Raw genomic sequence first — 17,910 nt, forward strand, 5'->3', positions numbered from 1 at the left:
TATTGGTAAGCAACGGAATAGACTGCCACGCCACCCGGACACCCATCTAATTGATTCTGTTAACTACTGAACATGAAAGATGACGAAAGCAAACACATGAGGATGAAGAAAGCAATGAAAGGAAAATGCATATATGGTTAATAAACCTTTATAACCACTAGAATTAAGTCATAAATCCTCTAGGCAGAGATCTTCCCTTATGTTCAATCAGCGAGATATCTATATATCGTTTTTATTTTCAACTTGGTTTTAAAAATAAATACAACTTGCCTCTCATAAAAGCTTCTCAAACTGTGGGATTACACAGACCAATTCTAATACACTGACCAATGAATCATGCCAAGTGCGAGTAGGATCTATTTTCGGGTCCCCACAGCTGGGGTCAACGATGATAACCAGAGCCTGATAGTCTGTCCCAAAGCACATGTGCCAGGAAATCAGCTCCTGAACTCAATCAGCGTAGTGAAAGTTATCAGCGTGCCCCACACAGAGCACACATGGAGAGCAGGAATGTGCTGATAAGCTGCGCCGTATCCCTGCACCCTGCTTTCTCTCACCGATTAAAGACAAGACAAAAGAGGTAACACGAAGCAGTGGCCAAGGGATACCAGAAGAGGAGGTTTACGTTAAATTGTGATCCATTAGAGGCGTGGCGGTCCTTTTCATCCTGACTATTCCATTCCTTGCTCATATATAGGGATTTATGAGAAACTTGATTTATACAAGGCTGAGAGGACTATTGTAGCACTTGAAATCATAACTACAATGCAAAGATGGCGTTTAACAGAGTCCTGATACCCTAACAACATGAACTTAAATTTCATAGTTTTAAAGTTGTTTCAAGACTTTACTTGCTGCAGGGAAATGAAGGGCTGACTTATTTTGTGCCATTAAAAAGCCTATCCATATTCATAAACAAGCAATGTATATCTAAAAACTATTCATATGCAAGTTTCACATAAGGAAAGATTGGCTTTCTTTGGGAGACAGTTGCTATAGTTTATATTGTGTGTCATACACTGAAAAAGTTCTTTAGCAATGTGTCATGTAGCCCCTCTTGATATTTCAATTGCCCTGTTTTGCAAACGGCTACTTTTTTGTCCTCAACAGAAATTTCGATGGTGCAGGTATTTTAGCCAACGTTAAGCCATCAGGGAGTCATTCCTTAACCACATTATAAAGATGCATGGTGCATTGTGTGAAGGAGGATACGCAGGATGCTGAAGGACAACACAAATACATTTACCAGTGCGATAGGACACAGTAATACCAAGTGCATATGTAATATGCTAACGTGAGACAGAACCCAAAGATGTCAGAAATGTCATTGTGTCCCTTAAAGCAAATCCGTTTTCCAACCATTTCTCAGAATCGTTTAGAAGAATATGAAATGCAGACTAAAGCACTGAATTCCCTAATGCCTGTCCTTTCAACAGTGGGGTACTTCTAGGCACAGCCCTTGGCACTGACATATCACTTCCATTGCCCATTTGGTTGGAAGTTTACCTATCCATCTGCTTGTAGGTGGCACAGTGTTGACTTCAACTGACCAAACCTGGAATATCTTGAGGAATTTTGCTGGATACAACGCCATCCCACTCCTGATAAACAGAACCACATAGGTACAGTAGAACATTGGCTTGGCTATACTAAATATCAGCACTATTCCTCCTTATGCTGGCCCCACACTAGAGGATAATTGGGTCGATTTTTTGAGTCCGATATGGCCTGCCCAAGAATTCCGGGGGCATTCCCGATTCGAGGCTGATCTGAATTGATTATCTGCCCAAATGATCCTATAGTGTGAGGAGTTTACAAACACAATCTTAATTTTACTGACTGGATCGGAGTCTCTCCGATTTGAAATCCTGCAGTGTGAAAGGAACAGCTATGGAATACTGAGCAGAAATCTGCGATAGCCAATGAGAGCGAGCTGATTGGGAGGAGTCACCGACCCGATGTTGTGTACTTTGTGTAGAGCAGAAACATGGCTTCCAACAGCACGAATGCGCGCACACACACACACAAACACACACACACATACAAGTGCAACCAGGTGACAACGGCAGTCTGGGTCCATGTTTGTTTTTCTCTGAAGTCATGTTTGATCACGCGAGTTTCTGTGAGGGCCTAAGTCCCTGGAATCCATCTATTATCTAAACTGTTTATCCTACACAGGGTCGCAGGATGCTGGAGCCTATCCCAGCAGTCACTGGGCGGCAAGCGGGGAGACACCCTGGACAGGCCGCCAGTCCATCACAGGGCCGACACATTCACATCTAGGGACAATTTTAGTATGGCGGATTCACCTGACCCATATGTGTTTGGACTGTGGGAGGAAACTGGAGGCCCCAGAGGAAACACAAGCAGACATGGGCAGAACATGCAAACTCCACACAGGACGACCTAGGATGACCCCCAAAGTTGGACAACCCCGGGGTTCGAACCCAGGACCTTCTTGCTGTGAGGCGACCACGCTAACCACTATGCCACCGTGCCGCACCACTCTGAAATCGTTTAGTATAAACGCCAAGTGTGAGGTCCTGTGTCTTGACTGAATTGTCTGGTTTGTATGTTCTTACGATTAAATAAAAAAATTGGTTAAATCTGTCATGTCTATGGTCTTCCACATATTTAAAATCAGTTATGCCTACCTTACACTAGAAGACTTTGAAAAGACTTTGAAAAGATTAAAGTCTGACACTCATATCTAAAGAAAATGTGTCATAAGTCACTGAGTTTTTAGACAACAAACTAAGATTTTGCAAACACTGGGACTCTTGAAGGGTAACTATTTGCAAGACTATAACTAGATTTCTTTTGAGAATATTTCCCATCCTGCTCCTGGTGGAAATTTACAGGGAAAAAAACTGTTGAACAATGGAGCAGTAACAGAAGGTTTTTCCTTCTCCGCTGTATGAAGCACTCTTGTTCATGACACAACTCTACCAGTTTCTGACCCTTTTCTATAGTCCAAGAGAACCGAGACTGGTGTCGCCTTCCCCAAGTCCCCACCATGTTGTGTTTACTATCTACCCAGTTTGCTGCTTTTTGTTTGGTGCTAGAAAGAGCACACCATTTGGAGGCTGACAATGTCTGCATCACTGAACTTCACTATTTGCGTGAGACAAGACTATAGACTTACAATGATATTAAACATGTTTGATTTTATCGTAACTTCAAGGCGAGAAAAAGACTGACATAAAACAACTTGGACTGAGTTCTATGAGCTATGACCACCTTACACCAAACGATCGAGATGACAGGCACGCACCACAACTTAGCAAAAATCATGATTTTGTTCCGACATTGTAAATTTGTCTGCAACAGTGAAATCACTTGAAAAGTCGTTCGGTGTAAGATTTGAAAATCCTCTAGTTGTGCACCAGGCATTACAAATCACCATGATTTCCATGTCTCTTGTTCAAATGACTGAACTGATATACAGGTCAACAGGTACAGCTACCCTTGAACAGCTTTTTACTACCACTTCAATCCTCCAAAAACTGGCATGTACATTCACCTTGTATATACAACATGTACATACATTGAATTAATTGCTTAGAATATACAAAAAAACCCTTTGATTTGCAATTATCCATTGAATCTATTGTAGGTAGGGCTGCACGATATATCGTTTCAGCATCGTCATTGTGATGTGCGCATGCACAATATTCACATTGCAGGATATGCGATGTGAAGTAAGGCACATTTACTCAAACACCTCATGCTACAACTTTTTGCTGCTTGACAGAAAAGGGAAACTCGCACGGTTCTCATTGTCCATGAATAACCTACAAGAGAAATCTGTCTGATATAACACAATTTACTTTGATTTAAGGGTCTTTGGATACACGAAATTTGTTGCTAGTGAGTGACATGCAGACTGCATGTACAGCGAACCACCAATCACAATCATTTCTGATCAGTTTATCAAACAACCAAAGCGGGCCCCACTAGTCATCAACCACAAACTCAAAATGAGCGAGGAATAGGAGAAAAACACCGGAAGATTTGGTTGTAAAAAGAAAAGCAGCATCTGTTGTATGGATTTTTTACATTTCCCATTATCTTTAAAGACCAGATGTGGGTTTTTTTTCTTCTTTCATTCATTATTTTGGTGAAGTGCAGACTACATATTGTGAATTTTAGACCGTGCGTATTTTGGAGCATTCATTTCCAACCTGTACCATGCGTGTTTGTCTGCTGTTGATCCTTCTATTAGCCCTTTCAGACAACACGATGAGCTGCGCTCACCACTGGGTTCAGTACGCATCTGACTTGGTGTTCGGCGAACTCACAGGAGGACAGCGCAAAATAGGCGGAGTTCGCCATTTTGTCTCATTACAAGCGTAAACTTGGGTTGTACAATTCAGGGAATTCTGACACACACAATATTATCTTTTCCTTCATTTTGCCTTCCGTGCCTGGCTGGCTGCCTTGTTTCTATTGGCCACGCAGGTATTCGTTGCAGCATGGGTACAAGCTCGCCGACGTATTGAAAAGCCGGCACAGCGCAAAGAACTGGCTAATGGGTTTTAGAGTGCAGTAGTGCTGTTGTAGTGTTGTGTCTGCCTGCTGTGTGCTCACCAGAGTTTTCAGATAGCATGGCCACATATTTACACAGTACTCTTCAACAAAAACCAAAATCTCTACAATTCAGCTTTTTTTTTTTTTACTTTCTAACAGGGATGGGCAACATGATCCAGAAGGGGCTGGTGTGGGTGCAGGTCTTTGTTCCAATCAAGCAGTTACACACCTGATTCTATTAGTCAACCAATAGTCTTTGCTAAGGACTCCATGAATACTGGGATGGCATCCAGCGCTTTACCTGTGCCCCCCATCCATAGGGTTAGTGGTTGTGTCAGGAAGGGCATCCGACATAAAATTTTGTCAAATCATTATGCGGACTGACAAGACCGCCATCGGTGCTGTGCAGTGCCTTCACAGGGTACTGATGGAAACCACCAAATCCACTATCCCAACCCCTGGGAAACAGGGAACAAGTCGAAAGAAGAAGACGTTTTTGATAAGGACCTTGATTTGTAGACTCAGGTGTGTAACTGCTTGGTTGGAACAAAGACCTGCACCCGCAGCGACCCTTTCTGGATCATGTTGCCCATCCAAATAGAGCGTGTGTTTTTTCATTCATTCATTCATCTTCAGCCGCTTCTTCGGGGTAGGGTCACGGTGGCAGCAAGTTAAGTAGGGCACTCCTGATAGTCCTCTCCCCAGCAACACCCTCCAGCTCCTCCTGGGGGATCCCAAGGCGTTCCCAGGCCAGATTGGACATGTAGTCCCTCCAGCCGAGTTCTGGGTCTATGCTGGGGTCTCCTCCCAGTTAGCCGTGCCCGGAAAACCTCCAAAGGACGGCGCCCAGGACGCATTCTAATCAGATGCCCGAACCACCTCAACTGGCTCCTTTCGACGCGAAGGAGCAGCGGCTCTACTCTGAGCTCCCTCCGGATGGCCGAGCTCCTCACCCCATCTCTAAGGCCGAGCCCAGACACCCTACGGAGGAAACTCATTCAGCCACTTGTATCTGCAATCTCACCCTTTCGGTCACTACCCAAAGCTCATGACCATAGATGAGGGTTGGAATGAAGATTGACTGGTAAATTGAGAGCTTTGCCTTCTGGCTCAGCTCCCTCTTCACCAACATGGTCCGGTACAACGTCCACACTACTGCTGATGCTGCACCAATCTGCCTGTCAATCTCCCGCTTCATCCTATCATCATCGTCAAGACCCCGAGATACTTGGAACTCCTTCACTTGAGGCAACAACTCATCCCCAACCCGGAGTGAGCAATCCACCATTTTCCTGTACAGAACCATGGCCTCAGACTTAGAGGTGCTGACTCTCATCCCGGCCATTTCACACTCAGCGGCAAACCGCCCCAGTGCACGCTGGAGGTCGCGTTCTGATGAAGCCAACAAAACCACATCATCTGCGAAGAACAGAGATGCAATTCTGAGCTTCCCAAAACAGACACACTCCTCACCTTGGCTGCATCTTGAGATCCTGTCCATGAATATCACAAACAGAATCGGATACATGGGACAACCTTGGCGGAGTCCGATACCCACCGAAAACGTGTTTGACTTTGTGCCGAGAATGCGGACACAGCTCTCACTTTTGTTATACAAGGACCGGATGGCTTGTAGCAACTGCCCTGGTACCCTATACTCCCGCAGTACCCCCCACAGAGTGCCCCGGGGTACACGGTCGTAAGCCTTCTCCAAGTCCACAAAATACATGTAGACTGGCTGGTCAAACTCCCAGGTCCCCCTCAGCACTTCCACAAGGGTAAAGAGTTGGTCTGTTATTCCACGGCCAGGACGTAATATATATTGCAGGGGAAAAAATATCGCAATGTGTTTTTTTTTTCAATATCATGCAGCCCTAATTTAGACTCAATCTGCTGCTTAAAGCAACTTCAGGTAAAGGCAATGGCAAGCAACGCAACATCCTGTCCTTAGACAGGATGTTGCGTTGCTGTTAAGCCCACTGAGGCAAATTTGTAATTTGTGATATTGGGCTATACAAATAAAATTTATTTGATTTAATTACTCGACCACAATTATAGCAGTAAAACTTAAAATGAATTACATCACACTGTTTGGCCTAGAACCACGGCTGTGGCCTTTGGAGTACTGTGCAACAATAATGAAATTGGCAGTAGTTAAGCACAATACTCAGTGCCAGAGAATTTCATTTTATTTCATCATTAAACAAGTCTGAGCTAGTTAACAATTCTGAACAACACTCATTTAAACGAAGCAGGCAACGGTATGTGTCATGTAGATGAACCAACAAGAAAACCAAATTAGCTCATACCTTTCGGAATGCAGCTCAAGAAAACAAGTAGAACGTATCTGGTCATATGCATGGTCTCCTAGACAAGCCGTCAAGAACAGCTACCGATCCATTCAACCGCTCCCGAGGTACCGTTGTTTCTTTTAAAACATGTCACCTCTGCTAGACTGCCAAAATGTTCGCTGGGCAGAACTGTTCCTGACGAATCAAACTTTAGGGACAGACAGGCAAGTGACGTTGCATGTATACCTACATTCAACAGGTCACCGTTTGCGCTCAGTCTAACATTTACCGTTCAATTACCGGCACTGCAGAGGAACAACCAATCAAGCTGTCACAAATTAGCAAAAGAAACCCGCCGTAGGTGACGGGCAACCCCAACGCCCAGCTAGCTGGCGAGGCGGTGCGCAGAGACAGTCGGGCGACTAACAAGACAGGCGGCGGATAGGAAGGTAACTAGTTCACCGCCACAAGACCGACGTTAGCTGACCAGCTAATATTAGCTGGCGGACACCTAGCTGAATAGCTTCCCCTGGAAAATCTACCAAAGCAGTTGAAGACAAACGATGACCTTCCTGCCGACTGATTAACGATATCGTGACTCTGGCAACTGACCTTGTTGTCGCCACGAACTCCTTCGCCCGTGTTGTCTCAACACTTTAAAACCGCACGTCTGCTACCCAACAAGCGAGACCTCCTTGGTCAAATAAAACCCGGACCGGCCGACATTTTGTACCAGCGGCTAAGGCTAAGGCTAGCTGCTCTCTAAGCTAACGCTATCTCACGGCGCCCGCTCGACTCGAAACAACCTGTACGCTCGGCGACAGCTTTGCTGCAGCGCGCTTTATGGATTACGTGGGCTCGCAATCAAGGCCACCATGCACGCAGTCGTGTGAACAAAGTAGAGTGGCGGAAACGTGGGATCAATCAATACAGAGCGAGAGAAACGTCGGCTTGAAGTGAGCGCATCTCGGCTAGACCGCTAGCCCCCTTAGCATACGGCGCAGTGGGCGAGCTGAGCCGAAGCGTAGCTACGCCGCCCGAGTGCTCGGCGATATGCGCGCCCGTGCCCGCAGAGGCGCGGGCGACGACAAGTCGGACTCGTTTGGCTGGAAACGAGGGTTTATCTCAAACACTCGCGTAAGAATCAAGAAACCCATTCACCTTCACAACGCGATGGTCCACGCAGCGTGTGTCCGAAAGCTGTTACGCGAAGAGGAGTGAATAGGGTCGCCCTCGCTGCTCCAAAGCAGTTGCACTGCGATGGCAGGGCACTGGATGCCGTCCTCCCTCCCTCCCTCTGCTCGCTGACTCCGCTCCCCTTCCCAGCCGCGGTGACAGTGACAGGTCCGCTTGGAATAGACCATTGCGTTTAGTCCGTGGGTAGACTTAAGACGCCGTCCACAGCCGCGCCGCCGCCGCTGCCGCTGCCGCCGCTGCCGCCGCTGCAGCCGCAGCTGCAGCAAGTGCATCACTGTAAAAAGCAAGCGAGCATCGACTCGAGGATGGAAAAAACACCGACAGTCATAGTAGACATATATATGTGTATATATATATATATGTGTGTGTGTGTGTGTGTGTGTGTATATATATATATATGTGTGTGTGTGTGTATATATGTATATATATATATATACATATATATAAAATCGACGACTTCAAGTCAATTACCATCACTTATTCCAAATTGCATTGCAGATGTAAGCAATACAGGTGAATCCGCATTTTGAAGCACCGACTTGCGTATGCAAATGTTATTCACGACGGTTACGTGTAGACTGCTTTTTAATGGGCTAACGACGCGACGCCAGAGGCGCAGAGGTTGCTGTTGAGTGTTGTTTTATGCCATGTGAACAAATCACCTCACAGCTTTCTGGTGTCTGGTTGATCTACCTAATTGGTTGATCAGAAAGGAAAGATTGGAATCCACAAAACGTCAAAAAAAGACTTGTATGAGAATCATACAGACCTAAAAAAAATTGGTGTGGGCTTAAAATTTGTTATTTAAGTCAAGTTAAAAGCTCATGTTGTCGTGATAAATAGCATAAAGCCCAAACTGATAGAGATATCTGAAGCCCAGATTGGTGGAGATAGCTGATAAAGGGATAGAAAAAATTTAAACTGGGGAAAAGCACCAGAGACTAATTACAAAATAAAGTTCACATTTTATTTTCTTTGGGTTTAAAGCTGATCTTGGGCTGACCTAAAAAAAGAAATACACAGCCCCCCCTCCCTAAATTGCCATCATCTCCCTTTAGCATAAATCCATACTACAGGCTACTTGCATATTGACTGCAGTAACAGGCTTTTGTGCAGAGAAAGCAATGTTGGCTTTGCTGCATGTGACCTTACCAGACACATTTTAAACTCTTGGTACTTTTAACAAGCATGTCCATCTAACAGCTACGATCAGGTCCAATTGTTGTTGTTTTGTTTTTTTTTGTGGCAATATACTCTGATGAAAACTCCCCAAAAAAAAAAAAAAATATCTGAAAAGAGTACTTCTCAAAGTATGCCTACCTGTCATTATAGGATTTGAAAATTAAATAGTAGGGTAAGGTGGTACTCAGAGCTCAGAACTCTTAAAAAAAAAGCAAATTTAAATTGCATATGTAGCTGAACCAAAATGCAAAAACAAGAGTCAAGCTACCAGACATTCATTGGACCAAATGTAATGAACATCAGACAAAGTTGGTTTGTCCCTTGTGAATCATTGTGTATGTGTTCATGTGTGTATGTGTTATCCTGTGTTGTATGCCCCAGATATTTATCACTTAAATGTCACTGTAAGAAGTGGTGAAAAAATAAGCAAAAAGTTATTTATTTAAGCATCTTATTTTCCACATAACCTTTCTTTTGGTGGGGGGGGGGCAATGTGGTGATTGCTTTCATTTGGAAGATTGTCTGATACATTTTTGTAAGATGTTCAGTTCATAAGTTGTGTCGGCGATGCAAAAAAAAAAGGATAGAAGAAAGCTCTTCCTATATCACCAAAAATCATACATTAATCTGATCAAGGGAAGACTTGCGTAGTCCACATTTAGAGTAATGACATTTCGCAGATACAAAGCCATTTAACATGCAAAGGATAAAACTAAAATCCACCCTACAGTCACGGTGTTCAATACACCCTCCCATGGGGTGTACAGATGGAATCAATACACAGTAGAATGGAAATTGTGCACTGCACCAAACTTGACTCATAAGATTCACTTTTCTAAGCACTCTGTTTTGTTTTTTTTGTGTGCAAGATTGTAGAAGTTCTTAATTCCATGCAGCACCTTCTGTTATGCCTTTTGTCACTTTGTGATTCTTGTGTCCGTTTATACCTCTAGCTTGTGCGCTAATGAGCGCCGAAGGAGATGGGGGCTGAATATAATGCTGGAGGAGCACAGAGGTCCTGCAATGTTGCTGACGTAAGGAGACCCACTGCAGATTCCATTGGAGGATCAAAAGAAAGGGGGGTGGGGGCATCTAGAATGGAAGAGGGTGAGTTGGCCAAGGTCACAAGAATGCGATAAACAAGTGTAGTCATAGACAGCTTGCTGGGGAACAACACGGTATGAACACTAGGTTATGTAGCAGACATAAATCACAGAAAACGCCGCAAATCCCAGATGTGGCAAACCATTGGGCAAGATACAGTATGCACCCACTGTGGAGCGTTGGCCTTAAACTGGCACCTCTGTCACATTTCTGTCTTGCTTAACAGTCTCCAGTGGAAATTATGATATTCAGAGCCTAGGCAATGAACAGAGGACGTTATGTCATTGAGTGTTTGTGATGGGTGTTAGTGAAACAATGTTACCATCATGCAGTGTGGCATTAAAAAGGGCCAGGGGATGCAGATAAGATGAGCTATAATCATCAGAAGCCTTTCCCAGGAAATATATGAACGTGCACGTTTTAAAATCAGTATGCAATCTGATTCATTTTGATGCGAGCTTGTGCTGTGTTGATGTTCTCTGTGGAAGTCCTTGAAACACCTTCTGTTAATATTACGACAGCACAGTTTCACATGCCGTGCAGCAAAATGATGCCACCCACCTTCAGCATATTCACACCGAGAGTCAGGATCCCAACCCAGTAGCATGAACACTGTAGCTGAATGCAAAACCAAATTAGAAATTCACAGCAGGATGTCTTTTGCAGTGCAATGCCCCTTGACAGCGGGTGAGTCACCTTCGAACTGTAAAGGCATGAAAGACAGCCTACTAAGCAGAGGTAGTTGTGGCTATCTTCGAGCTTTTATGACCATAGATATCATATTACATGACAGACATTAAATGCAGCACTGCAGCAGATGAAGATAAAAGCATCCGTCCGGCTGCAATATTAGAATAAAATAGCATGTGATGAGACCGCTAGAGCACAAATTTTCAAGCACCTACTGCTTTTTATTTTGCCACCTATAGACATTACTTTGGCCAACTGAATTAAATCAGGATAAATCCACAATGGAGCAGTCACTGTGCAGTCGCCTGAGCTCCTATGATCTCTGTGACGTCCCCTGACGGGTGCCCCGAGCACAGGTGTGAAAGCCCAGTAGAATGAACCTGCTATTCCCACCTACACAGAGCTCCACATTGCAACCGAAATGGTCACATATGCGATGATTTTTGTAGGGAAGGCGAGTTCAAAATAAACCTGGTCGCACAGTGCAAGTGGGGTGATGACTCTTCTAAATGCAAGGTAATGCATTTTCTCGTTGCATTTTGGTTTGCTTGTCCTTCTACCAAAGTAACCCCTGCAGCCTATGATGAACACCTTTGCTCATCCCACTCGCCCCCTCCCCTGAGCGGCACAGCATGGTCACCGTCCTTGACAAGTCTCTCGAATAATATCTTGGCTATTGAACAAACACGGCAACCTTGTGATTGTAATGAAGCGGCCCATAATGCAGTTCTTAGAAAAGAAAAATGAGCAGACAGGAGGAGAGAGGGAGGAGGAGGCCACTACAAAGGGTTGCTCGAGAGGAAGATAGAGGATGTGGGAGAGAGAGGAGACAGCGACAGCTCCTGCTGCAAACAAAAAGTACACCTTGCATTTGCAGCCCGACTGCAGTGTCGGTTCCTCTGGCACGGCCATGGAGAGGGAGCGGTGTTTTGTGAGAACTGCAAAGTGGTATGGGCCATTTAACTGGATTAGACCTTGAAAAGTCAAGAAAATAAAATGCGAATCAGCGAGTGTTTATATTACTTGGCCTTACGTGAATAAATACTTTGTGTGCGCAGGGCACGGCGACACTAAAACTGGATTTATGCTTAACTGTAAGTGCATTTGCAAGCCTGTGGGATAGGTGGAAATGATGCGTGCATACTTGTTTGCCTATACCTGGGCGAAATGCCCCCATGAGCCCTAAAGGTACAGTATCACATTCACGGAAGGGAATTACGCAGGGGTAGCTGAAGAAATCTAAAAACCGAAACGAGGAAAACAAACGAAACGGCAAAAAATGAGAACACAAAAACTCTCATGAAAACCCCAGCAGGAAGTTCACTTCTTGTTTTGTCATGTTCTGTGTTGTGTCTGTGTGTATATTATGTCATCTTGTCCCTGCTACTCTGGTTTTGTGTGACGCTACGCTAGCACGTAGCCTCCCCTGCTTTGACCAGTCAGCGCCGGTTGTACATGTAGCCCACCCTACGTGGTGGTTGGGCTGCTGAGGTTTTGGGGACGGGCGCGGCTGTGGTGCTACAGGCCTCTGGAGCCACCGTCTCGCAGAAAGCCCGTCTCAGCCATGCTGCGCAGAGACGTTTACACGCACTTACACAGAGACATGTCGACCTGGCCTTTACACTATGTCAAAAAGGAAGACATCCAGGCACCCGGGTGGCGTGGCGGTCTATTCCGTTGCCTACCACCATGAGGATCACCGGTTTGAATCCCCATGTTATCTCCGGCACGTCCCTACAGACACAATTGACTGTGTATGTGGGTATGTGTCCTCGCTGCACTAGCGCCTCCTCTGGTCGGTCAGGGTGCCTGTGGGGGGTGGGGGTAGCGTGAGCCTCCCACGTGCTACGTCCCCCTGGCGAAACTCCTCACTGTCAGATGAAAAGAAGCAGCTGGCGACTCCACATGTATCAGAGGAGGCGTGTGGTAGTCTGCAGCCCTCCCCGGATCGGCGAAGGGGGTGCAGCAGCGACCGGGACGGCTCGGAAGAGTGGGGTGATTGGACAGGTACAATTGGGGAGAAAAAGCGGGGGGGGGGGGGGCATCCCAAGTGGGTTTTGCTAATGCACCAGATTGGCTCACTATGTCCTCAACCATACGGTAGCCTGTGTGCAACTACTTTAAAATCAAATTGTCAACTTTAGGTAAGCGTAAAACCTTTTTTTGCAATATTTAGGGTTTGTTTTGAAAATCGGGGCGTTTCCCTTCAGTTTTTCTGATCCACGACTTTAATCGAAACGCCTTAATGGCGACATGGTTACTGCTGATTTGCAGGGAGAAGTGACAAATCAGCACATTGACACACCGTGTGACTAACCTGACGTGGCAAAATTGATAATAAGAAATAAAATAACAAGTGTTTAATCAAAAGAGCATGCACGTCATTGAAACATGTTTTTCTTTTGTGTATAGGCTCATAAAAGACATTAATATATAATTCAAAATAAAATGTGTATAACGTTAAAAAAGCACATCCCTTAGTCCCATCACAATGCTAAACTAGATCAGAAGGGAAACGTTTCATCCGACTTCTTAAAGATATCGTGACCAAAGTCAGTGTAAGAAAATCCTAATTTTGATAATACGCTTAGCGGACGGTTTCTATCACCATCCACCATACACGGCCGCACCACCCCCCTAGTACAACTTGTAAGCATCTTCCACTGACCAGGGTATAGTTCAGAAGAAGAAAATAAATATAAATTCACGAAAATTCTCAACCATTGTGTTACAGTGGTAAATGAACGTTTATGTGGCAGCTCATAAGCATTCCCAGATAGCAAACGGATGTGGGCCACTTCAGGCACTGATGGGCCTCTTCTGGCCCTGACAAAATGGATGTGAACCTGAAGTGGCCCACATGTATAATAGCAAATATGGCCCAAATATGCCAAATCAAATGTGGGCCTTTTTTGGCAAAGATGCGGTGCTCTCGGCAACATGTAATCTGGATGTGACCCTGAAGGGGCCCGTGTGGTAAATGGTGAATATGGCCCAAATATCACAAAACAAATATGGGCCACCTTTGGCAAATATGTGGCACATGCGGCATTGCTATGGCTTGGTTCTGGCCCAGATCTGGCAAACAGGAGCGGGCCGCCCAAGTGCTATCACTCCACGCAGGAAGATGAAAGCCGGGTGTGGGACGGCTCCGGGCCACAGCAATTTTGCTATCTGGGTTTGCATCAGAGAAACAAAGGTCGTTCTCTGACCTCATCTCCTTGTGCTACTAACTGAGAGAGTTCGTAGCACAAATGCTACCAGTGGGAAAACATCATGTTGATCCCCGGGAGCGTCTCACCTATCGCTGCATGATTACATCGTGCAGCTTTAGTGCATTAAGAGCTGCAAGAGAAGAAGGGGTTGTGTGAGCCGGCGAGCATGACACACCTGGTACGGTGAAATAGGTTGCAGATATAGTAAAATGCAATGTATGGAGGCGACACATTTAGGCTACGGCCTTAGTGGTTTATCCAGTAGGATGCCAGTATGTGGAGGAGGTGGGTTTTCGCTGATGATCGTGTATTTAATACCCTGTACGGCTCTGGTAAGTCTCGAGCTTCTAGTTCAGATGCAAAATGTGCAGTTTGTGTATTTGATGTGAGAGAACAGTTTTCGCCTTTATCAATACGGCAGGTTTTGCTCCTCGGGCTTTTGTGTTGTCAGCTCGCGTATATGGCGGCCAACTATAAAGCAATTAAGCTATTGATTTTGAGGAGGATTTATTTTGTGCCTGCTGATGTGCTTGTAGCCCAGATGGAATAATACAGACGTCACAGTTTTTCACTCGTTCCATATTTGTTGCGAGGGATGTGGTTTTGCGTTTCTACCAGCTTGTTTATGGTGTCGTTTTACATCAGGGCGCACATGATTTGCGGTTGTTGTGAATGTCACTTGTGAACAACATGCCCACACACTCTTTTCTTTTTTTCTCCTCCCCAATTATACTTTCCCAATTACCCCACTCTTCCAAGCTGTCCCGGTCGCTGCGCCACCCCCTCTGCCGATCCGGGGAGGGCTGCACACTACCACGTGCCTCCTCCCATACACGTGGAGTTGCCAGCCTCTTTTTTCCACCGGACAGTGAGGAGCTTCGCCAGGGGGGACATAGCGCGTGGGAGGATCACGCTATTCCCCCCCAGTTCCCCCTCCACCCCCAAACAGGCGCCCCGACCGACCAGAGGAGGCGCTAGCGCAGCAACTAGGACACACCCCCACATCCGGCTTCCCACCCGCAGACACGGCCAGTTGTGTCCGTAGGGACGCCCGACCAAGCCGGACGTAATGTGGGGATTTGAACCACTGATCACACCCAGACAGCATCTGGATGTGGGCCACTTCAGGCAATGATGCGGCACTGACGGCCTTCTGGCCCTGACAAAATGGATGTGAGCCTGAAGTGGCCCACATGTATAACAGCAAATATGGCCCAAATATGCCAAATCACATGTGGGCCTTTTTTGGCAAAGATGCGGTGCTCTGGGCAACATGTGATCTGGATGTGACCCTGAAGGGGCCCGTGTGGTAAATGGTGACTATGGCCCAAATATCACAAAACAAATATGGGCCACCTTTGGCAAATATGTGGCACATGCGGCATTGCTATGGCTTGGTTCTGGCCCAGATCTGGCAAACAGGAGCGGGCCGCCCAAGTGCCATCACTCCACGCGGTATGTGGGCCGGACGAAAGGGAGATGAAAGCCGGGTGTGGGACGGCTCCGGGCCACAGCAGTTTTGCTATCTGGGCAAATGTAATGTATCTTCCAAGAGGAGGCTTCAGATATGAATCAGCTTTATGAAATCGATGTCTCTGAACTAACTAGCTCATGCTCGGAGAGTACGTAGTAATTCCTACCTCTTTTATTTTTGGGGGTTTTTTTCCTACTGACAGCTCGGACGTGTCGGGTAAACACGAAATGACTGTCGCACCATCTCCAGCCGCCACACCACGTGATGACAGACAAAGTGTAGAGACCACCGGCATCAGCAGTTCCCACAGGATACGTAGACGTGGCCGAGCCGGGGGGGGTTGGAGAAAAATGTCCAGCAGCAGAACGGTGCGCCGATTTATTTTGCTTTTGAACACGTACCCAGATCATAGACCGAAGCGCTGACAACCAAGATGGTGCTTTCACCCTCCCGGGGGGATGAAAACATTAACATGTGCAGAAACGCGATGGTCGTGTCTGTAATTTCACTGACGGCGTGAAGTGCACTGACGGAGGACGGGTTCACCGTGTTAATTAGCCCATTAAGACTTAAAGGCCCTTCTTGTGTAGGAATCCATGGGGAATCACTACGAGGCTGCACAAGAAGACTCTCTCAAGGTGCTTTTACTTTCCCGTTTCCCCTCAAATAAGCCTTTGATTGGGTTTGTACGGCACGTGTTTGAATGTGAGAAGGGCTGAGAGACGCCTTGTTTGGAAATTTCATGGCAAGTCTGGGTATGTAAGCAGTAGGGTTGTTTACACACACACACACACACACACACACACACGCACACACACATATGTAACGGCCCTGTGATGGGCTGGCGGCCTATCCAGGGTGTCTCCCGCCTGCCGCCCAATGACTGCTGGGATAGGCTCCAGCATCCCCGCGACCCTGAGAGCAGGAGAAGCGGTTTGGATAATGGATGGATGGATGGATGGATGGATGGATGGATGGATGGATGGATGGATGAGAAACGCCCAACTGGGGGAGGAGAGGAGAGCAAAACGGGGCCCGATGGCAAGGGGTTAGGGGGCTCCCTTCCTTCTGTGTGTGTGTGTGTGTTTAGGTATATGTATTTATGTGTAGATGTGGGGTTGGGAGCGGGTGGGGGGAGCTTTGATAACGGAAAGAGAAAGAAAAATGGAGAGAAATCACCCAAGGGTAATTTACCGCACTGCGGAGAGATGCAGGACAAAACTATAAATCCACACGGCTTCGCAATTCAACTGGAAATGAATTTTTTGCTTATCCCCCGACCGCGGCGGCTCGCTCATCGATAAATCTCCCGAAGAAGAACGGTCCAGTTGCCATGGTCGTTCAGAACGGGATGGTTAACTTGCCGTGGGTAATTGTGGTCCGACCGTTTTGTGTCAACATCTCGTTGATCTTCGGTACCCCCCCCCCCCCCGGTGACCCCCACCGTTCAGTATGGGTAGAAAACCGCTGATGAAACATGTTTCGCGCCATATTGAACACTTACATATGTGCGTGTGCCAGGAAAACATGCAGCCAAGTATGATATCCCAGCAGCAACCTCCACCTCCACCTTCCCCTATTGCATCAGCTGGACCACCATGGATGTTTTTGTGTGCATCGTGCACATGTTGGTAGTAAAACTCTGCCCTCTGCAGGATTTCCGCTGAACATTATCCAGCACACTGACCACGACTGCATCCTGCACTGCACGAGCCCATCGTCATGTAACGCTGATCACGCCGGCGTCCGTCCACAACAAGCGCAGGGAAGCGGCTCCACGTCACGTTATTTGTGTTGGCCGATGATGCACACTTGGGATGGAGACGGGGGGGGGGACCCAAGAGCGGGGGGGGGGACCCAAGAGCAGGAGAGAGAGGGGGGGGGGCTGTTCACTCATGGGTCTGCCGTGATGGGATGCTCCCGAGTCTGAACGGCATATGGTGCCTCTCTCGGCATCAGCACAAACCCTACATGTCCAGCAACACAGCAGGCTGTCCGACACACACACACACACACACACACACACACACACACACACACACACACACACACACACACACACACACACACACACATTTCTGTCCCTTTATCTCTCTGTCTTTTTCTCACTCCCTCGTTCATTCTCAGATCCAGTCGCACAACCTGGAAGTGTCGATGCCGTGTGGAAAACGAGGCCTTTATGCAACATTTGTCTCTGCTCATTCCTTCACTGCAGCCTTATGATGAT

The 17,910-nt window shown here is 46.6% G+C and overlaps 1 protein-coding gene across 1 annotated transcript in view; it reads right to left on the reverse strand.

Moving 5' to 3' along the window:
* The window catches only part of tjp1b (tight junction protein 1b), a 47,112-nt gene extending 38,955 nt beyond the window's left edge, over window positions 1-8,157 (reverse strand). Inside the window, exon 1 of the mRNA XM_056281224.1 lies at window positions 7,983-8,157. The gene's annotated coding sequence lies outside the window, so the exon portion shown is untranslated. The remainder of the gene's footprint in view (window positions 1-7,982) is intronic.
* Between the last annotated feature and the right edge of the window lie 9,753 nt (window positions 8,158-17,910).

Source organism: Lampris incognitus, chromosome 6 (genome assembly GCF_029633865.1).
Source record: "Lampris incognitus isolate fLamInc1 chromosome 6, fLamInc1.hap2, whole genome shotgun sequence".
In the NCBI taxonomy this organism is placed as follows: domain Eukaryota; kingdom Metazoa; phylum Chordata; class Actinopteri; order Lampriformes; family Lampridae; genus Lampris; species Lampris incognitus.